Consider the following 23,949-nt stretch of genomic DNA (forward strand, 5'->3'; position numbering starts at 1 on the left):
CCAGGAATGCGCAAAAGAGTCTTAACAGTGATTACTGCGTAGCAGGCAATATCATAACACACTTAAACACTGATTTCTTTGACTTCATTCAAAAGCACAATGCCCAAAGGAATTCTGGGAACATACTGCAGATTAAGGGATGACTGTCAACCAATTTGAGTGCAATAATAAAAAAATACTTAAAGTGATTTTGTACTTTTAACTTAAAACTAAAAAAGTGTTCTGTTAACTCAGAAAAATAGAGATGAAATAGTTACTTGGATTTGCGAGTTAACCCAAAACTTTTTTAACAAGCTTTTGCTGTTCTGTTTTACAGCGTAGGTCTGAAATAAGATGTTGGATGAATCACTATGAATTACACATTTTAAGAAATCTTTGCAGACTACTCTAGAAAAAAAAATGAATGTTTGCATGATGAGTAGAGGATAACATCTCTACTTCTGTATTAAACTGGTAGTTTGACACATTTCAGGTCAAAGAAGTATTACACTTTCTTCAGAATGAAATTTGCAATAGGTCATGGTGCAGTTTCGTCTGAATTTCTATACATTTCCCAGCCTTATTGCTAATGCGAGTTTTCTGCACGCACTGCACAGCACAGCACAGCAGAGCTGCTCTCTGAATGTGGTGTTGACGTGCACTGACAGTGATGTGCGTGCAGCTGAATGCAAGTTGATTTCTGATCGGGGAATAAGAGTGTGTAAGGAGGGATTGCTTTCTCCTGCACGCTGTCATCTGCTTTCAAGGTGTGTCGGCTGCTCCATGACTGCATTTTTGTGTGTATGTGCCTATGTTTGTTTGTGGGTGGTTATGCATGTTGCCGTGCAGTTTCCCCTGCCTCTCCGCCATGTGCTTTTGTCTGTGGGAGTGATGGATGTCAGGCAGGCGGCTAATGTGATTTAGATGCTCCACCAGGAGTGTGTGTTTGTGTTTGTGCGTGCAGCCGAATCTGCAGTGTGTGAGTTTGTGAATCTACCTCCCTCTTCTCCCCCCACCCCCACCCCCCCCATCATTTTTTCCCTGTGCTGTGCAGTTTTTTGGACTCAGAGCAAATAAATAGAGGGAGGAGGGGGAGGAGGTGTTTATGTGGCGAATGCTCTCCCTCACTGTCAACGAGAGCGTGAGGAAGGAGGCGAAGAGGACGAGCAGGAGGACGAAAGAAGAGAGAGGTGGAGAAGAGGAAGATGGTGTTCTCGCGCTAAGACCGCACTGATGGGTTATTGTGATCCAATTATGTCCCATTCCCACTAAAGAAAGTCTCACAGCTTATTGGCTCTCACACAGACACTCAGTCATCATCAAACTCATGCAGCAAAAGAAGTGCTCTTTTTCTCCTGACAGCTCCAGCAGCGAGCAGAGAAGAAGAGCTCCGGTTTGATCTGCATGCAATTTATTTAGTGAGAAAAACATCTTAGCACTGACACGCTGTTCTCTCACGCTAACTCTTGACTTTATTCTCAGCTGTGTTTTATTTATCGATCTTTAAATCGGCCTTTCACTCAGTGAAGCAGACATTTTCATGTGATACATGCTACTAACATGTATGAGTGTTTTTTTTTAACCTTTAATCCGGGGGTTCCCAAAGCTGTGAGCCCCCCCCCCCAAAGGGGGGGGGGGGGCAAGCAACACAAGCGGATAACTTCAGCACTGCAGAATAGCAGCAGTTCATTGATGTCACCTCAGATTCAATAATGACATTGAGAGCCTTGGCCATACTCTTTCCTTTTCCAACATTCCACCTGTGTGAGACTCCTTCCTCCCTTTTCCAGCATGCCTCTCCCCCACTCTCTCATCCCTGTTTCCAAATCATCCACTTTCCTCCTCTCTGAATAAAGGCATGAAAAGCCCCAAATATATATTTAGAATTAAAAGAAAGGAAACATTTTCTCCAGGGGAAGCATGCCCCCCAGACTCTTCTAGAAAGCTCAGAGTACCCCCACCATAGCCTCCTAAAATCTAGTGGGAAACACTGTCATTCCTTGGCTGTGAACAAAAAATCTCAAGAACAATTACAGGGGTTTTCTTAAGACTTTGCACAAATGTTCAGTCTGACTCAAAAATGAACTGAAAAAATACTGGAAGTCAAAGGTCAAAGTGTGGGTATATGTATATACCCTGCCTGTCAAGTCAGATTTTTTTTATAAAGCACATTTTAAAACAGAGAGAGAGAGTAAGGAGGGTCTAATTTTTGTAGATTTCACCTCAACGGACACTGATTGGGCTGGCCTCTCTCTGACGGGACATAGGTGTTTTTAGCTTGAAGTTTTGCAAAATGGGTTCGGCTGTTGACAGACATTGAACCCGGTCAACCCATCAGCTTAGCAAGATTGTTGAGAACAGGCATCATGGGGAGATTTCCTGCCAACCATAAGTATATAATAGGGATGTTCCGAGGCGAATAATATCCCATCTAATTAAATGTCCAGTCCAAAGTTAAGTAAATGCATTCTGCAAAGCAAGTTCACAGTGCAAGGGAGAGCTGAATATCTACACTCAGTGCTTAGGTACACGTGAGTATAATCTGACACAGCCTCTGGACAACTTCATCACCATTTTCCAGATCAAAATAGTGTAAATTGCTTCCTACAAGCAGCTATCGTCACTGTCAGTTAGCAGTAGTTTGTATTGGTGTAAGGAGCATTGCGAATTAAGATTTTCACAGGTCATTATTTCCCTATTTGGCGAAACGTGCATTTAAATTGCATTTGACCGACTAGTCTAAAGTGGGGAAAATGCTCACAAAACAGTCATCACAGGGTCATTGTGTCAGTGGATGTCTGATGTGAGGCTGCTGTGTCGTTTAGAGTGTGGCTAAAGTTAGCAGCTATCTCCGCCATCCTTCTCTTCTCTTTGCAGATTATTATCATGTTTAATGTGGCTACTCAACACATGGTTGAGTAGTTATGCATAGTTATGACCCTCAACAGCCTTCATACAATCTTTTTTCCGTTTTCTAGTTAAAAAAAACACACCTGTCAAACCAAGCTGTTTCCACGACATGCTAAATGCTAACTTCTCGTGCTTATGCCTGGCAAAATACAGGGGAAAGCTTTGGCTCACATCACACAACGACCCTGATGAAATGGACTGTTTTCTAAGGATTTCCTCCTCTTTAGACTAGTCAGTTAAACAAAACTTAAATGAGCGTTTAGCCAAATGGAGAAATGGAGGCTTAGGAACAACCACACCTAAAACAGCAGCAGCTGACCAGATTGCTGTACAAAAATTTAAAAAATGCATTAAATATAAGAAATTGTGAATGTGACAACAGATTTTCCTTGAAGTTGCACTAGCATCCATTCTGACTAAAAAGATTAGGAGACACTTAGGAGGTCAAAGGTCTAGGTCTTCTGGCCCCTTTTCCATCCCTTGCTTAAAGCATTTCAGTCACACTACCACAGAAACCACAGAAAGCCCGTCTTCTAGTCATGGAAGATGTCTTCAGGTTGATTTTTTTCATGGATTAAGGGGAGGGGTTCCTGTTAGTCACCAAGGAAGCAGAATGTCCATCACAGGCTGGTTACAGATTTGTGGGCGTGTCTAATTGATTGACCTGATCTGCTAATTAAACGACCTCCTCAGCTCCAACCCTCATTGAACCTTATCTCATATTATTCCTTCCTTATTTAAATCAGTTCCACCAGCAGTAACTAGAAGGACATGATGACTGTTTTCCTGAGACCCCTCTGCCTTTCCTTCACCTCCCCATGCAGCCTGTAACGGTGTAATTTACTCTCTGTGATGACAGGAATGTTTTAAGTATTTACCAAAGCTGCTCTCATTCATCGCTCTTGGATATGACAGCCTTTCCTCACCGCTCATTGTTAATTAACTAACAGAAATGGGGCTCTATGTTAGGATAATGCACAGCTCCTGCATAATTGATGGCTTCCAATGAGGCGTTTTATTTTACCTGCTTGTCTGCATGGTGCACGGCGACTTTGACACATGTTGCACTCTTCTAACAGGCTTTTTGACTGGCGGATTTTTGTCACTAGATGAGTTCGCATGGGGATGGGAGTTTTCTTTGCAGACGCAGGCACATGTGATTTTCAGTCTTTATCTTATCAGGGATGTTTGTTGGCTTTGCAACATTACTGTCATCACTTTACACACACAGGCACGCGTCTGCTCCTTCATATTGTTTCCCCCTCTCTTTACAAACATGTTCAGCACGTGGCAGGAGTCAAATAAAGGAGTAGGAGCTGTTGTGTAGAATGAGCCCAGTTTGAGTGAAATGCCAGATTGCAGCTGAGAAAAGCTTTTTAAAAGCATCTGTCTCACTTTACAGCACAAAGTCAGAAAATCAACAGCTGCCTGTTGACGAACAGGCTTTTTATATTTATTTTTTGTATTTCTTTAATATTTGTTTTGGTGGAAATGTTCCTTTTGGGATTAAAAACAAGCTGTAAAAGTGTGCTGTTGAGTTTTTATAGGATGAGGTATGCCTTTCTTCAGAATGAACTCTTAATTTTTACTGCCAACCATGTTGTTTGTGTCTCTGTAGGAAGTAATAGAGGAGGGTGTGAACTATGGGAGTCAACGGGGTGTGGTAGGGGGAGTTAAAGTCTCAATTTTACTTTCTAAAAATCAAATATTGATCAATATAATGAATTCATTGGGGTGCCAGTAGCCTAGAGAAATATCTGTTGCCTCATGTAGAGACTGTTCTCCTCAAAGTGAGTCCTCAAGATGTGGCTCCTTTATCTCAACTTACCTTAGCTTTAGCTATGTTTGCTACAGTTCACATTGCTAAAGCAAACTTGATATAGATAGCATAGCTACCTAGCTAAAGCTAGGCTTACAAAGCAGCTATGTAGATAAGTTATATGTGTAGCTACATTAGCTCTAAAGTTTAGTTAAAGCTTACCTTGGAGTAAGGAGCATTGTGAATAAGGAGGCCGCTATTTCCGTATAAACCTGCATTTAAATTGAGCTTAACTGACTAGTCTAAGAGGAGAAAATACTCAGAAACAGTCAGATTCATGCAGGGTCATTGTGTCAGTAGGTGTGTGATTTAAAGCTGCTGTGCTATTTAGAGAAGGGCTAAAGTTAGCAGCCAGCTTCACCAGCTTTCATGCCTTTTTGCAGATTAGTATCCTGCTTAATGTGGTTACTCCACACTAAAGATGAAGAGTCTACAGACAACTTTATTTTCATTATATAGTTCAAAATACTGCCACACCGTGTTGTTCCTATGACATGCTAAAAGCTAAGTTTTTTATTTTTTACATCCTGCGAAGTGCCTTGGGGAAAGCTCTGGCAGCAAGGTAGCAGCCATCAACAGAAACTACAGCGACTACTAGCGGCAACAGGCTTAGTTATAATATTAAAAGATCCTTTGATCAGGACTTAAGACCCTTGTTTGTTTTAAACATGATACGTAATTAGTTTGACTGACTCTTAAATCTTTCAACGTCTAATTTGATATCCAAATTTGGACAATTAGCTGGCTAATGCGTGCGTGAAGGCAATGTAGTAGTCATTAAAAAACATAAAAACTGCAGTGGCTACCAGTGGCACGGGTGTGTTACAGTTTAGACAGAAAGTTTGACAGGATTAGTCCAAAAATGTCAATAATCAGTTTAACCAACTTGAAATTCTGGTGCCAGTGACAAAGGCATCTGACTTTGACTGCTAGCTGGCTAGGAGCTAATTATTTATAACACTGTGTCTTTATTCTTACTTGGCACTTTACTAGCAAAAGACTTGGATACGTAGGGCTCGAAAAGGTACTGAAAATCCTTGGAGAGTTGATCACTAGTTTTAAAATTCTATTTTGGACAAGTGCAGGGTAATAGGTGGGATTTATTGTCTAAAGGGGGAAAAAGGATATAATTGTGGCTTGGTGAATTGATGCAAAACAGTATATCAAACAAAGACATAATTAGAGATGCACGATATTGGATATTAGTCGATAGCTGATATGCTGATTTTTACAGTTTAATTTTAGCCAATATTAAAATTGGGGATGAACAAAGAAAAGGAGTTCAGCTGTCGTACATCTGTTGATTTGGCTTAAAATTCCAAAAATGTATTGATATAAATCAGGGGTGTAAAGGTACATGTACTATTACCGTATCCATTCGGTACGGGCCTCTCGGTATGGAACACACGTGTACCAAACGGATACATATTAAACAAAGCTCATACAAAGACAGAAAACCAGAGCGCAACTCACTGTCACTGTCCTGGCAACCACACAACCACAGCAAACGACAGCAACAGCCCGAATATTCCCGGATAACAGTGTCCTGTTTAGGAACACTTTGTTTCCCAGTAAAACACAACAGTGGACAAAGACAAGAACAGTAGCGCTGACATTATTCAGCAGTGTCGATTACAGCAAGTCGTCACTGTAACAAGGAGGAACAACAAAAAGTCTCACCAGACAGTTATGAATTTCCCATGATTTAAGATCTTTTCATTATAACAATGATGCTCTGATTTTGTGAATTAAATAAGATCTAAACGCAGTACCTTTAACTGTCAGCCTCAGAGGAGGGGGAGAGGGGACTCCATCATGTCAGCAGCTGTGTCATAGGTGAAGTTATCCTCAGATTTCACACGGCTCTATATCCGCCAAGATGGGCTGTGAGTTCTCCCAAGCTATGTTGTAGGTCCCATTGTTAAAGAAGTAATCCAGTGCTGAGGTCTGTGTTCAAATCAACAGGGTAGACGGTAATGTGCATACATTACGATTACTTACAGTTGTATGATGATGTGTTCAAGTTGGCTGGAAAATTTTTGTGTTTAAAGAATGGGTATAAAAATGTCAATATATCAATTCAAACATCCTAGTTATTAAAAAATGTAATTATTTATAAATATTTTTATTCATTCAGACCTTTTGTAAAGAGGTTGCGGCATTATTAATAATTTAAATGTAATGTATTCAGCCTATTTATTTTATATAATGTAATTTTAAAAAGAATCTGTTATTTATTCACTTTAATTACTGTACTGAAAACGTACCGAACCGGGACTTCAAAACTGAGGTACGTTTTCAGTACAGTAATTATTTTGTAACGTTACACCCTTGATAAAAATGACTGATATTTACAGATGATTTGCTGGTTGTCATTATCAGCAGAAATGTTCATATCTGCCAATACTGATTTCCTGCTGATAATATCGTGCATTCCCAGGAATAATAGATAGTAAACAGCTGTAATCCTAGGACTTTAAGAAGTAGCAAGATAAACAGTGATAATATAGCAGAATGTTTTATAAGATATGTAAATGTATGTTTAGGTGTAATGATTGAGGTGCATGAATTTGTTGTCTGTTACCATGGCGATGTGCAAGAGTTAAGCGAGAAGAACAGAGATGAAACTGAGTTCATCAGGAGGAGTAAGAATAAACAGATGGATAAGAAAACAATGTGAGGGAGGAATAGTGGTGCGTGTGTGAAGTGATCCCTCCGTTTTTGATCTTCAAACTCGGTCTTACAGTATTTGATACTCGGTGAATTCTAAGAGAGCAGAAATTGCCTGTTTTATTACATCGAGTGTCAGCCTGCACTCAAAACAGATGTTGCACCGTAAAGTCATTTCAAAGTGGCCTTGAGCTATTATTACAAAAACCCTGATGCAATAATTTTATCTCGTTTTACTTTACACTCCCTGCTTTATTTTTTTCTAACAGTTTGCCTTCTTAGAGAGTTTTGAGTGTGACTTTAACATCTTAGCGTGCTGCATGCAAGTGAGCGTGTGGTTTCCTGCACCTTTCTGGGAAAGGATGACTCACGCTAACACCTCTTTCCCTTTTTTTAAATATGTAAATGCATGTTTGATGGCAGCAAACAGCCGACACGCCCTGAATGGACGGTTGAGTTTTAGACCTGTTTGGCTTATTTAGTCCCAGACGCTTTTCTCCATCCTCCTCCTCTCTAAAGTGTGAAGTTTGAGCAGCAGGCTGTGTGCTGGGATAACGGTAATTGTCTAAAGAGGGAAAGTTCTCTCTCACTCTGCCACTGAACTAAGAAGCAATTTGTTTTCATGAGTGTTTTATTTAAAGAGAAGAACATAGGAGATCAAAGCGGCGTTTAACTGTGAATAGAAGAGGGGCTGGGATGATGGAGAGAGTGCAGAAACTGGCACTCTTTGTCTGTCTTCAGTTCATTTTGGACAGAGCGTTGTAGCCCAGAACGGCTCCCCTCTTTGGTACCCCCTCGCCTGCTGAAGCGAGCTTTAGACTTGGAGTTTTTTATTAGCCTCTGTGGTCTGATTTGTTTAAGGCGAGGCAAGGTGCCAAGCCGGGGCCTGGCTCCTATTTGAGCTCTGGAGCTGTTGGAGGGGACGGGGGCCGAAGTAAAACTAAAGCAGAGTAACTCCAGAGTACACACACTCACACTTCCTCACAATGTACTTTTATGTGTTCTTCACTGGGCTGCTGTGTTTGCTGGCCGGCCTGCACAGTTTCCCTGATTCACCATCATAGAAGACACATGGAGAGAAAAATCCTGGTGTTGAAAGGAGGAAGAGCTAACAAAGAAACAGGTGCTTAATATTCATCCACCTATTCATCAGTTGTCTTTAAATGTTTCTAAAAGAAACAGAACCTTGTGTCTTGACACACGTGTATTTAATGTTGTGTTTAGTGTTTGACTGTAGTAGTTATACTCAAACTTGTATTTACCCATATGAAGAGGTTTTTTGAGAAGAGTCTGACTACATGCTAAAACTAAAATCAGATCAAACTTTCAGCTAGGTTAGGGTAAGGGTTAAAGTAAGGGTTAGGGTACCAAAGTTGAATGTAAAAAAAAATGACCTGCAAATAGGGTTGTTCCAATTCCGATACCAGTATCGGAAATATGTCCAATACTGCTTAAAATGCAGGTATTGGTATCGGCGAGTACACAAGTTTATGCACCGATATGATACCATTTGGACTAGCTTTATATTTTGCTTCATTTAGTCATGCTAAATGTTAGCGCTACAAACTGGAGATCAATTCTTCTTCATTGCTGGGAAGCACTGCATTCATGGGCTACCGTTTTAGAGCACAGAAGAAGGACCAAAGGCCTAGGGTTTGGGGTTGAAACCTGGGTCCGTACAGACCCAGTTCTATGTTTTTCAAATACCCGAAAATCGATAACGTTTCAGCTTATTGTTACTGCTATCGAGTCTCACAGGCTTTGTGACGTAACGTCATTTTAAGATATACCTGGTGTAAAACATACATCAGTTCTTTAAAGGGGAACATAAACTAAAAGCACATTGGTATTGTGCATCACATTAAACCAGAATGTCGTACTTTCAACTGTCGGCTTGAGGAAAAATGACTCCGCCTGTGAGTCGCATGTAATCATATCCGCCTGTGCTGGGAGAAACAGGCGCTCATACCAGTATTTCAGCTGCTTCAGGACAGTTTTCTTCTTCAGCTGCTCGAATAAATGCCAAGTGCTCCAAAACTTTGTAGCAGGTCCTGTTTGTTCAGAATATTAATCCAGTGTAGAAATCCAGGGTGGAATTTGGCAAAATTGAAGTTAGTTAGTGAACTTAACAAGCCGAAAGACGGTAAATATGATGCATTCAAGTAACCTCAGAAAATTCGACAACTGTATTCTATATGTTAAGATGTGTTCAAATGTCACATAAAAACGGGAAAATTTCGTTTTTGAGGAGAAACTTCAATAAATACAATTGTGAATATTAAGAATGTGTTTATATTTGAGGGATATAAAATAGATGTAACAGACTGAATCATAACTTTTTAACTCAGGCATTACTCAGCTAAGACCACTTGTAGTTTAAATATTTGCCCTGATTTTGTCTTTCCACCAAAAAGTATCGATAGTGGTAGTGATCAAGAAAGAGTATCATCAAATCCAGGTCTAAAATCATTTGCTAGTCTGCACAGTCAGTCCAGAAAGTTCACAATGGTATTGGATCAGTACTCGGTAACGGCTGAAACCTAACACCTTGGTATCAAAAATTGTTTAGGGAAGGTAAAAATGGTATTGGAACATCCCTACCTGCAAAACCTAATTACAAAATATTAATAAAGCCAACTCATAATAAACAGTCTACTGAACAGTCTGCGTAAAGGTAAAAAGCTTGTGCCTTATGAAAACATTCCAACGTAGCAAACGTAGCTTATGTAGCTCCTTAAGCTGAAAGAAATTATAAAGCTAGCATTAGCTACAAATGCTAGGTTGCAATGCTAGTTATAGCTACATTTGCAAAAGCTCACGTTGCTAAAGCTAACTTGGTTACATTGGCTTGCATAGTAACTTCAACTACATAGCAGGCATAGCTATGTTGATTTAGCCAAAAGCAACAAAGCTAACACAAGCCACCATTGGTGAAGCTACTTCTAAAACTGGTCTGTACATAATTTTGACCTGTAATGTTAGCAATGTGGTTATTGCATGAATGTACTGGCCAGACTTTGTTTATAAATATAGTTGAATTTAAAAAAAATCTAAAACTGGAAATACGTTGTACAGGGAAAAATTCTGGTATTTCTGTTCTGACAGAGATGAGACGCTGTCCCACAGTTATGGTCTGTGAGAGGCGGTGTTTTAGAGCTTCAGTCTGCAGCCACACTGTCTTGGATTTTTCTTTTGGCTTAGCACCAGCCCACCTTGATTTGAATGGTGTGTCTAAACTTTCCTTGATACAGTACCATACCCTAATGTACAATATTATACAATACGATACAATTTATGGCCCATGATAATTGACATGATTACAGTACAATGCTTTAGGGACACTTATGTATTGTAAGTGTTGTATATACATTTATATAACATGATATCTGATTCACTAAACAATACAAAATTCCCCTAAATGTGAAGTTTTAGCTGTAATTTGTCACTTTTGACCTCTTCTCATGCTTCAGCCTTTGACTTCTCTTCAATGCTATTGTGCATTATCTTGATGGTTCCTTCCTCTTAAATCCTGCTAAATGTCTGTGATGAATTAACTTCTGTTCACATTACCAACACATGTGATGAGTGGTATTGTGAGGAGTAATAAAGTAGTGGCCTGGTTAGTCAAACAAGTACCACATTGACTTTATTGGACTTATGGCCTAAAAAACGCAAACTATGGCATAAAATAAAGAAGAGCAGGCCTGATTATACCATTTACTTTCATGTTATTATTGATTAGAACTGAATCAGTGAACTGTGATCCACACTCACTTTGTCTTCTGGTGGCAGTGGGCCAACTAGAGTTTAACAGGAACAGTAAAGCTGTTTGATTACCTTTATTGTGTTATTGCAATGTGTTGTAAAGTGTCTCTATCATGCATCTAAATGCAGCCACGTGCAGAGCAAAAACGCACTCTTAGTGAACGGACATTTTCTCAGCGTGTGTCGTGATAAGTGTTAAAGCCTAGATAAGATAAAGATGATTGAACCCCACACGTTCTCATCTACTGACCTTTTGCAGAACCAGGAAGGAAAACTGAGAATCACATGTGAGCCACCACTTCTACCTGATCTTTATGAGATTAAATCCGTGAGACTGGGATGTTTCTCCAGGAAATGATCTGAGGCAGAAAAAAAAAACAAAACTATTTTGGTAACAAGGTACTAAAAGCCATGACCAAATAAAGAGAAAAAACTCCAAAACTGGTCAGGGAAAAAATGTGCGGCTTTTAATGTTAACCAGCTATGGGCAGAATTATGTTGGGCGTTGAAAATAAAGTCTTGTGAAAATTGCATCCAGCTTTGTTAAAGAAGCCATTAGATTTATTTTCAGTCACAAGCTTACATCAGTCTCTGTTTGGGTCTAAGTAATGTTTTATTGGATCTGAATCCATTATTAAATCCTCTTATAAAATCCAAATCCTTTCAAATCCTTCATCAAATTTTATTAAGTTAGGCTTGCAGCTTTTGTAGTTCACTAAAGTTATAAATGAGTAAAAGTCTCAGATTTACTTTCCATCTCTAATCGCTCATTGTTGAGTGATAAAACAAAAGTAGAGCTGTTTTCTGTGAACACCTAGCTTGTGTTACAACCTGTATTCAGATCAATGGAGAAAGAAAAACTGAAATACATGACTGTTTCTTGGTCAGTAAAGTTCAGAACTCTTCAGCTATGGAGTCAATCGTTAGTTACCCTTCGCCAGTTTTTCCCAACCATTTTTCCTTGGAGCCTCTCCTACATGTACCTAAGAAAAGCAGAGACCACCTAGGACCCAAGAGAGAAGGAAAAATTGGCACACTACTATCAAAAATCAACAAAGATTTTAATTGATTCACTGATTAAACCCTAAAAAAGGCCAATTCACGCATTTGCTATGAAAAGACCTTTGTATAAAACACTTAATAACTGCTTTATCATCGTTTTAGTCAATACTTGGAAATCTAATTTTGGCAGCCTAAGAGCAGAAAAAGCTTCATGCCTCCCCTTAAATCTTTGGTGTCCCCTCTGAGGGGTCCTGGCCCCAGGTTGGGAACAAATGCCCCATGCATCATGCACCTTAGCATTCATTGAACCCGCTCTGTGATTTGTGTGGTTTTTCGCTTCATCACTTCAGTTGCTGTTGTTCCTTAACTCTTCCACATTACCAAAAGTATTCGCTCACCTGCCTTGACTCGCATATGATCTTAAGTGATATCCTATTCTTAACCCATAGGGTTTAACATGACGTCGGTCCACCCTTTGCAGCTGTAACAGCTTCAGCTCTTCTGGGAAGGCTTTCCACAAAGTTTAGGAGTGTGTTTATGTGGATTTTTGACCATTCTTCCAGAAGCCCATTTGTGAGGTCACTCACTGATGTTGGACCAGAAGGCCTGGCTCTCAGTCTCCGCTCTAATTCATCCCAAAGGTGTTCTATTGGGTTGAGGTCAGGACTCTGTGCAGGCCAGTCAAGTTCATCCACACCAAACTCTCTCATCCATGTCTTTATGGATCTTGCTTTGTGCACTGGTGCACAGTCATGTTGGAACAGGAAGGGGCCATCCCCAAAGTGTTCCCACAAAGTTGGGAGCATGGAATTGTCCAAAATCTCTTGGTATGCTGAAGCATTCAGAGTTCATTTCACTGGAACTAAGGGGCCAAGCCCAGCTCCTGAAAAACAACCCCACACCAAAATCCCCCCTCCACCAAACTTAACACTTGGCACAGTGCAGTCACCCAAAGAACCATTCTCCTGGCAACCACCAAATCCAGACTCGTTCATCAGATTGCCAGATGGAGAAGCACGATTCTTCACTCCAGAGAATTCGTCTCCACTGCTCTTGAGTCCAGTGGCAGCATGCTTTACACCACTGCATCCGATGCTTTGCATTGCACTTGGTGATGTATGGCTTGGATGCAGCTGCTCGTCCGTGGAAACCCATTCCATGAAGCTCTCTACGCACTGTTCTTGAGCTAATCTGAAGGCCACATAAAGTTTGGAGGTCTGTAGCGATTGACTCTGCAGAAAGTTGGCAACCTCTGCGCACTATGCGCCTCAGCATCCGCTGACCCCACTCCCTCATTGAAGGCCATGAAGTGGCCTACCACTTCATGGCTGAGTTGCTGTCATTCCCAATCGCTTCTACTTTGTTATAATACCACTGACAGTTGACTGTGGAATATTTAGGAGTGAGGAAATTTCACGACGGGACTTGCAGTACAGGTGGCATCCTATCACAGTACCATGCTGGAATTCACTGAGCTCCTGAGAGTGACCCATTCTTTCACAAAGGTTTGTAAACAGTCTGCATGCCTAGATGCTTGATTTTATACACCTGTGGCCATGGAAGAGATTGGAACACCTGATTTCAATTATTTGGATGGGCAAGTGAATTCTTTTGGCAATATAGTGTATCATGAACTGTCTTACTGCAACAGTGGTATCCATCACAGTACCACACTTGAAGTCACTGACTTATTCAAAACGACCCATTTAGTTTCACAAATGTTTGCAAATAGACACTAGAGGCTAGGTGCTTGATTTTTTTTTAAAGGTTTTATTTTTGGGCATTTTTGTGCTTTTATTTGATAGAGGAGGATAGTGGATAGAGTTGGACACAGGGACAAGAATGGGGGAGAGACATGCGGTGAAGGGCCTCAGGCCGGATTCGAACCCGGGCCGTCTGCGTACATGGGGTGGGCCTTAACCACTCGGCCATCCGGACCCCATTGATTTTTTTACGCCTGTGGCAACAGGTGTGATTGAAACACGTGATTTCAATAATCAACAAGCGCAGCCAAATACTTTTGTCCATAAAGTATATATATTACAACAACAGTTGTTCTAGGCAGCTGTGCAGGTTAGCTAGAAAAACAGAACAATAACAGAGATATACATCTACATGCCATAAAGCATTTCAATCAGATCCTCGATCTGTTACACAAGCTTGGTTTTCATGACTCAATCTACTGCCTTCATGACTGTGCTCAGTTTATCAAGGAAGTGGTCAAATATTGTCAATCATGGCTAAAACAGAAGTTCTGCTAGTGATGCTGGCAGTCTTTGGCTCTGATGAGAAGAAACAAAAAGGAACAATTGTGGACTAATTTCTGTGTATCAAGAAGAAAATATAGTTGGGCTGTTCTAATAGAAATTGAGGGACAAATGTAAAAACATAACCTCGCAAAGCTGACGGTTTGGCCAGAGCCATGTCCATCGTAAGGCAGATCCTTTTTGCTGAAAGGATTGTGCCTGGTCTGAGAATTGACAGACCACTGAGCATCATTCAGCAGAACAAGGCAGCAGCCGCGAGTGTGGTGGAGTTTCACTGCAAGCTTGTAAACAATGGCTACCGGTGAACTGACTGTAGCTGTAGCTGCAGTTTTTACTAGAACTGGACCACATGTCTTTATTATGAGAAGAATAAACACTTACTGAAAGCTTTTCAAGGTGGAGAAGATGTCTTTGCTCTTTTACCAATCAGCTTTGGTGTGAGTTTGATTTGCCAACTGGCTCCACTGATAGATAACAACATAGCAGCTGCCCTACTGTGCATGCCCACAGTGTCATGTTTTGTCACTTGAAATGAATATAACAGATATTTGTCCAGTCACTCTCCAGGGTTCAGTCCTTCCCAGACACAGACTATGGACTGTTTCCTAGATGGATGTGAAATATATCCCATGCCATGGATATGTGAAACTGTCTCTCTGGAAGGTCAGGTCAGTGAAGACACGAGAAAAAAGCAAATGCATACAGAGCAAATACCATCCGATTAGGACACTTGGATCCTTGGACCCAGGATCCTTATAAGTGACGACGCAGTGGGGTCAAGTTCTGGCTAAATTCATGAAGTCTGGTCTGGATTTTAAAAGGTGAAGAAATGTCACAAGTCTGAAGAAACCAATTACAGAGTTAGATCAGCTCCTCTCACTTTCTCATTAGCCCTTTTCACACATTCAGCAGTAACCTACCCTGAAAACTTCCTGACTCTGGAAATTTCTGTGCTTAATTGTGATTAATCGCACCTCTTTTATCACATCTTAAATTTCCATTAATTTGCAAGTTAAACCATTTTTGTGATATTTTTGATTTTTCTACTGTGTTAAACAAGGGTTAACTGACTTCCTGTTTGGATACAGACCTGCTTTCAATGGTAGATCAAAGATTGAGGCCTTGTCCACACAGAGATGAAAACTATGTATTTCCGTTTTGTTTTGAAAAAGTTTCCCATAAACACGGGATTGTTTCGGGAAATGTTTCAGAAAGCACGGAACCACTGAGATCGACTGAAAACGCGGTAGTGTATATACTTTTACGACAAGAAAATGTATGCGTATACACCTGAATTCGTCTCTGTGTGGACGGTATTTAACAGTGGAAAATGAACTTATTACAACCTTAAACTGAAACAAAAGAAGACCAAAATGATTTGGATAACTTTGACTTGTCCACTGACCTGAATGTGAGTTTAATGTCTCATTTTAAAGTAAAACGAAACATTAAGGAGCAGTGGTAGACTTATTTTACATCACTGTGGCTGCAGGAAGAAGCTGAGATAGCTATTTTAGTCTATTGAAAGGTACAATAAAGCATGCGATTAATGGCGGTTAAAAAAATTTAGTCCGGTGCGCAGATGGTTGAGTGGTTTAAGGCGCTGCCTGTGTGCGCGGGCGGCCCGGGTTCGAGACTGGCCTGTGGCCCTTTACTCTCCCCACTCTGTTCCCTATTTCAGAGTCTATCCACTGTCCTTCCTCTATCAAATAAAGGCATGAAAAAGCCCAAAAATAAATCTTTAAATAGATAAATAAATTAATTTAGTCCATGAATTGTGGAGCTTTATTAATCCCGGTTAACTTGAGTAATCTTTGACAGCCCTACTCAGAAGTTTTCCTGCAGTTTTCGTGTCAGTCCATATAGGGAAGGGGACAGTAATAGGTGGCTAGCAGAGCAATGTCAGGGTTAAGTCAGGATGAAAAGCTGTTGTTTGCATCCACACATGCAGCTAAATTCAAGTAAAAAAATAAATTCAAGAAATTTTCCTGAGTTTTGTTCAAGTGTGAATGGGACTTTGAGTAAGACCTCAGCTCCTTTTGTTCTGGTGATGATCAACTGAGCAGTGGAGGTTCATGGAGTTAATGTCTGTTGTGTGAGCATCCACAGTAAAAAGTGAACTATGCCTGCATCTTTATTGCATTGCTTTAACTGTGTTACTTTAACAAGAGTAAGAGATATTTATTGTGCCGCTGAAGCTCACAAACACTCGTACGGTGAAAGGTCGAGGTTTAGATGCTGGTGACAAGTAATTGAAAGGCAAAACTAGACAAATAGACGTGTTTAGAGGAGGAGGAGGAGAGCGGACTGTAAAAAGACCTCTGAGAACACTTCTCTGTAGACTTAACCTTTACGTGTTAAGCTCATTCACACTGTGTTTATATTCAAGGTTTAACACAAGTAAGAGAAAAACCACATGCTTTTAACCACCTTTTTATTCACTCTAATTTCACTGGCTGTGCCAGAGCCGACACAAAGAGCAGCAGCTTGTGTCAAGGGAACTACTTTTTCATTTTTTCCTTCACAACTTTTGCACAAAAAAATGGCGTCAGTTTCTCTTTGTTACAAGCGGACGATAAATTCTTCCCTCTTAAGCAGCCTGCTCTATTTTTCTCCCCTTTCAATTAATAGGAAACACATCAGCTGAAGGAGGGTCTTTGTTGGTGTGTGAGAGTCCATACATCACCTAAACTAGAGCGCCCTCCGCCCCCTCCTCTCTAACACACATACACACCGCACACACCGACAGCCCCCATCTGCTCCCAATCATGGGTGCAGCCAGCGGTCAGGTCGCTGACGGTGAATGGCGCAGAGGCACGCACTTACACACACTCGCATAAACATACACAACATGGGCTGGCCTGGCGAGAGTTCAGCCATACAAATACTAACACAGGCACAGATGCACCGACGTGCTAACCTGGGCTCCTCAACTCTAGTTTCAAGCTGCACCGTTACACCTTCATTCAAGTTAGACATGGAAGTACATTTAGTGCTTTCTGTCTCACACACTCAAACACAATACAACCACAAATGCATGCTAAATCAGGCTTGTACTAAACTTTGAAAACATACTCTTTTCACTTCCTCCTGATTTAGAAATGAAAGTTCACCTACATTTGAAGATATAACACATAGAGTTTTTGCACTGAAAGGTCTTTGTTTATTAGAAATAACCACCCCATATGTTATATATCTGTATCTATATATTGTATATACAGTGCTTAACAAATTTATGAGACCACCACCCAAAGTAAGGTTTATGCCACAGCTGCCCTAATTAACAGCATTGGTAATTACCAAAATCATTTTTTATGTTTCTGCAATGGTTAATGCACCAATATGTAGAAGCTCTTTAACCCAAATTATATTTTTAATGCTAAAATATAATTATTATTGTTATCCATGAATTTTCAAATTTACTGATTTACAAAAAACTGAAAAAATAGTAAAGCACATTATTATTTCTTGATTAATATGTCAACTTATAGCTATTTACTTGCATTCCTAAACAGAAAAAAATAGTTTTAGTGGTTGAATGTTACGCTTGATTACGTTCTGACTTCTCAGAGAAGCCCAGTGAGCCGGCTCAAATTTGGTTATTAAAAGGTGAATTCAGTTTGAAATTCCTCATTCCTGTTCAAAATGGTAAAACGTGGACAGCTCACTGAAAATGAAAGAATCCACATTAAAGCACTTCATGATGCTGGATGGTCTCTGAGACAAATATGACAGGTGGTCCAATAAATTTGTTAAGCACTGTATATATATATTTTTAAATAATGGTTATCATTATTTATGTCTGCATTGTGCTTCAATGGCGAGCTCTGTCCTGCCGAGTGTTTACATTATGACCAGCTTTTAAGAAGTTACAGAATACTCAAGCGCATAAAATGACCAACAAGCACTGATTAATTTCATCTCCCTCAATGGTTTTGGTTGTACCTGGCATGGCTGAGGCAGGACGCAGCACCTGTGGGTATGCGCAATAATTTCTCATCACTGATCTACACCTAGAAAAAATAATTAGAGCATTTTTAAACTCACGTTGTCTTAGATCACATTTGTGCCAGTGGTGCACGTGTAACAGTTTGACTGTCCCATTCAGTCATCACTTTTAAAGCGTCGTCATACACAGGCAGTGGTGCTGATGGTGAAAAAAACACATACTCTCGAGGAATTTACTATTAATGTACGCTCATCACACAGCACCGTCTTCATGATGGTAATCAAAGCAACAGCGTAGCTATGTTTAATATCCCAGGATACAGTATTACCGTATTACCACCCATTCTAGTTAACTGTCACAAAAACAGTCTAAAGTGGTCAAATATGTGGCTTCATTTCTCCAAAAATTACGCACACAGGGCAATGAGAAACGTCTGTTAAACAGCGATGTTTAATACATGAAATTCATCTTTTTGTACAGTAACTTTTAATTTTGCACAAGAGTTCAATTTATTTTGATGCGTCCAAAGATCTAGCATCCAGAAACTAGTTTTTTTATGGCCTGAGTTTAAGTCTGGCCTGTGGCTCTTTCACTGCATGTCATCCCCCACTCTCTTATCCCTATTTCTGGTTCAATCCACCGTCCTTTCTCTCTCTAATAAAGGCAAAATAGCACAGAAATAAATCTGTAGTTAGTGGCATTGTGAGATAATAGCCTAAAAAGTGAATTATCGTTATGGGTTGATATGAACATTTCTGCTGATATTTGAAACCGGTATTTTGGCTGTAAAAATCTGACTTTATTATCTGTCAGTATTGGCTGAATGAATGAAAGAGTTAGTGGAGATTTAGGCTGGACCAACAGACCTACATCAGTTGAAGTCTTTTTCTTAAATCATCATCCCTTACCCCTTAAAGTGCATTTTAAGGCCTGAAATTTGTTTATGTTAATCCTCAAACTTTAAATTGTGTGTTTTAACGAACGAAGTTTTAGGTCTGAACTGCATTTAACTATTATCTGTATCATATCAGCTGGAATTATTTAATGCCTATCCAAAATCAGCGAAGATCCAATATCGTGCATCCCTAGTAAAAATACACAAAAACACACACATTTAAAGGCATACCCGCCTGTTCCATAATATCTGTATTCTCTCACTTTGACACACATCAGCATATATAACACCCGCTGCTTTTGCATAAGCTGAATCCAGTATCATGCCTCCCTCCTCTGTGTGCAAAATATTTCTCTTTATTTACAGAAAATCACAAAGAAAACATGAAAGCAATATAAAAAAAACACAGCAACAGCAAATTACACTCTCAAAATGATGAGCTATGTCAGTATTTCTTTTGCCATTGTTGTTGACAAAGCTGTTGGCAGAAGTCCCACCCCCTCTTGATTCTGATTGGTCTGTAAGGGAGAAATGGCACTGATGACTGCAGCGCTGTTACAAGAGTTTAACTAGTGGCTGAATCCTGAGACGACTGCTGTTTTATTTTGAAAATGAGCGCTGCCTGCAAAAAAAACTTCTCTGTCACACATTCAAACACACAGTAACACATAAACATAGACACACACAAGCTAACAAACTCATAGGTTTGAAAAATAGTTTGAAATACATGCAATAAGACCACTTCCTATTGTAAAAATGAAAGTAAGGTTGCATTTGTCGTGCTCTATCACACACAAACATGGAGGGACAGTGACAGATGAACATGAGACATCTTGGCGGCGTGCTCCGCTGATGACAGGGTGTCATGGAAACGCCCGCGTTCTCCATGGCTACGCGCTCTCTTCCCCCCATGAGGAGATACTCTCTTCTGATTGTTTAGACCGAGCACTTGGGCGACCAACACTCATGAACACACACATTGTTTCTTATCAGTATCTAAATGGACATAAATTAGCCTATTATGTGCTTTTGGGATTAGAGCGACCATTTAGCCTAATAGTCTGTTTTTGTACTCAGATTCCACAAAGTCTGGAAGATGTTTGCCAATAAAAGCTCAACGCTGAGTGGAGAAGGCTTTACCTTTTATAGTTAAAGCGACCAGCTAAATGTGGATCACATTCTGTCATCACTTTCAGGTTTCAACCCTTTGGCTTCCTGTAAATTTGTGTCTCAACATCCCTTTTTCGTTTGTGTGGTTGTGGTTATGGAGCAGTGTTTTTGTGATGTATGTAATAGACGGCGTAATGAAGACAAAAGCACACAGCGTTGTTACTCCTGCTCATTAAGCAGTTAATGCGGCTTCCCGTACATGTGTCTGCAGGCCGCTGATTAATAAAGCTTCCTGTTATTTATTAATAAAACAATAATGAACATGAGCGCAGTGCTAAACTTTATTTTCCTTCTTTTATCTGCAGGCTCCATTGACCAGCTCCCATAGAGCCACACCCCCAGAGCGAGGGGAGGGGGGATCTGATCGTCCATCATCTCGGTGCCGTCACAAGGTGGGCTAACATCCCATATGGTTGGCATGGTAACGGCCTGCTGGGTTTAGGTTGAGCGCTTTGCCAGAGACGGTTTCGTGTTGTTGCCACATTCTTGCAACATCCTCATCCTGACCTGAGCGCAGAGAACAGCATGTGTGCGTTTCTGAAGAAGAAAAATCTTTTATGGAGCTGTTTGAAAGTTTGGAAAAGGTGGAGAAGAAAAAGAGAGGAAAACAAAGAGGGGGAAAAAGAAAAAGGGGGTTGAGCAGGTTGATTTTCAGGCAGATGAGAAAATGAAGAGTGGGAAGACAGCAGGGAGACAGGAGGAGAAATCAAATTATTCTTTGTGCTCTACCTGCCATGGAGGCTGGAAGAGAGCATTAATCTTTTCGCCCTGTCTGCAGGTGACAACAACACACACATAAATGCACCCAGACTTAACCAAGCCACACTTTCTTTTTCTTCACGTGCAGCCTCACACATGCTTTTGCAGACACACGTTGCAGTCAAACAGATAGCAGGAGTGATTGTGAGCAGAGAGAGGCTGCAAGCAGAGGGAAGGGGGTAAAAGTCCATTTTCAGGCAAAGGAGATATTGGAAATTCTTTCACGAACTTCTGCTCTTTTCAGTCCTTCAGCAGAGTTAACTGGTGGGCAGTTTGAGATTTAAATGAGCATGAAAACTTGTTTAATTCTTCAGGATGCAAGTTCAGAAGCTGCTTTTAAAAGTATTTTTCTTTTACAAAAAATGTTGCAGATTCTTTGGGGCCCATTTTAATGAAAATTACATTAGAACTTGTGATGTTCCCAGGGGGCTATTTCTTATCTGGCTGAACGCACTCTAACCAACTAGACTAAAGTGAAGGAAATGTTCAGGAAACAGTCAAATTCATCACAGGGTCATTGTATCAGTGGGTATACAGTATGATGTGAGGCTGGTTTGCTGAGTAGAGTGTTGCTAAAGTTAGCAGCTAGCTCCACCAGCCTTTGTACCTCTTTGCAGATTGATACTGTGCTAAATGTGGTTATTCATTCTTCTTTTTATTTTTGATTTGAACATCGAGAATTAAATCAGTGGAAAAAAATGAACTTGTCATGACCTTGCCATTCCTACAAGATGCTAACTGCTAAGCTTCTCCTGTTTACATCCAGCAGAGCCAGTGTCAAGCTCTGGCAGGAGGCTTCATTACAGTTGTGACCAGGATTTAAGCTTGTGACTCATATTTGAGTGCCAGTTTCCTTTCTTGCATTTTTGTCATTATATAATACACATTTAAAAAGCCAAACTGGGACCAAATCAAGAACTATTTTGGAATCATTAAACCAGCTCTTATTACTGAGCAGAGCCAAATGGTTCTGATCTCTTAAAAAGACACAGATTTCCCATCAAAACAAGCAAGACTAGGTGGACATCAGCTGTGAAAAACACAAATCAGATCAGGGTTTAACATGCTGTAAAATGGCTAAACCAAACCAGACCGTTTGGAAGCGCGTTGTCATGCTTAATCCCTCCAGACTTTAGATGGAGGCTTTTAATCCATGTCTGCAACTGTTTCTCGGTGAGCTTTTGAACTTTTTGCCTGATTGTGTCATTACTTTCAGAACTCAAAAGTAGCTCAAATTATTGCACAAACTTTTGTTTCTCTGGACAGATAGCACTTCCTGCCCCCCATCTGGACGTCATATTCTACGAACCAGTCAGCCAGACTCTTTTCCTCTACTAAACAGTCAAGATCAACCATGACTTGTGCCTGTTCTCCCAGCCAAGCAGCTGCAGCTCCTTTACTGTCTCTGCTGTAAGATCACAAGGCCAGCTTAGGGCCGTGTGCCTCTGTTTTGTCAACAGAGATTATGAAAGTGTGGTTGGCAGGCGGGTAGGCGGGGGGAGGTGACAGCAGGACTATTTACATCAGCCGGACTGAGTGTGCTGGCTTGGCTAACTCTGTCACCTTCCCTCTCTCTTGCTTCTCCTCCTTTTTAGTCACCGACACCCAGCACCCTGCCATCACTCTGCCCACGGCATCCAAAACAAAACTTTCCGTTAACCTTGGAGCTCTGTTGCACTCTTAAAATCTGATCCTTGATGAAGCCGAATCACTGACAGAGTTCACTCAGGGGACTAACAATGCTTCTGATGATGCTTACAAAGGATTAAACCTCCCTTTTAACAAACACAAATTAATATTTTGGTCTTGGTTGAATTTTCTTTGCGCTCATTTTTCCCATACACTCATCGTCTGCCCTCAATCACTCTTTCCGACACCTTCAGGTTTGTAGCGGTGTTTTTTCTCTGCTGTGACTCATTCTGTCGTGGGAAGTCTGGTGACTGCACTTTGATTTCTGTCTGCCATAACATGATTTTTAACATCTTTTCTGAAGCTGCTGCTCATACATTTCAATACCCTCAAGGCAAAAAAAGTTGGACTCCCCCAGTCCTATTCAATGGCTGCTCATTTATTTGATAACAAATAAGCGAGTGACTATAGGAGAGAAAAAGAAAACAATTTTCGCTCCATGAAGTTGTGTGAAACAAACGGCAAATACTTCCTCTCTCCCCTTTCAAAACCTGAAATTAGATTTGATAGTGTTTGAATTTGCTGAATTTCATCTCACTGATGTCTGTAATGAAAAATTAATAATGACAATTTAAACTGAAGAAGACATTTTTTCAAAGGATATTTTTGAAATGATATTTTTACTTACTCTTTCACGACAGTATTTTTATTTATACTATTTTTTAAAGAACTGAAACACAAAGGAAACATGGGAGAACCTGGAGAAACAGTGATGAGAGTGTGGTGAGACATGCAAGAAAGGAGCCACAGGCCGGACTCGAACCTGGGCCGCCCGTGTATATGGGACACAACCTAAGTCACTTTGCAAAAAATGTGCAGACCTTTCTTCAGGTCCCTTTAAACTTTTTTTTTTTTACACAAAAACAGTCCTAAATGTCAACGGCCATTTGCCAGTGCTGTTTTAACTATTTTAATCATCAGGATACAGGTGATATTTAGTAGCGATGTAACGTCAAAATCTTATGGTATAATAATACCTCAGAAACAAATCTACAGTGCAATATCAAAAAAGGAGAAAACTTGTAAAAAAGTGATGTCAGTACTTATTAAACAATAATTTCACTTTGAACATTAC

The 23,949-nt window shown here is 40.3% G+C and overlaps 1 protein-coding gene across 1 annotated transcript in view; it reads left to right on the forward strand.

The window, feature by feature from the left end:
- LOC121517955 (nuclear receptor coactivator 3-like) overlaps positions 1 to 23,949 on the forward strand; it is a 102,009-nt gene that overhangs the window by 35,654 nt on the left and 42,406 nt on the right. Inside the window, exon 2 of the mRNA XM_041800078.1 lies at positions 20,732 to 20,818. The gene's annotated coding sequence lies outside the window, so the exon portion shown is untranslated. The remainder of the gene's footprint in view (positions 1 to 20,731; positions 20,819 to 23,949) is intronic.

This window comes from Cheilinus undulatus, linkage group 11 (assembly GCF_018320785.1).
Source record: "Cheilinus undulatus linkage group 11, ASM1832078v1, whole genome shotgun sequence".
In the NCBI taxonomy this organism is placed as follows: domain Eukaryota; kingdom Metazoa; phylum Chordata; class Actinopteri; order Labriformes; family Labridae; genus Cheilinus; species Cheilinus undulatus.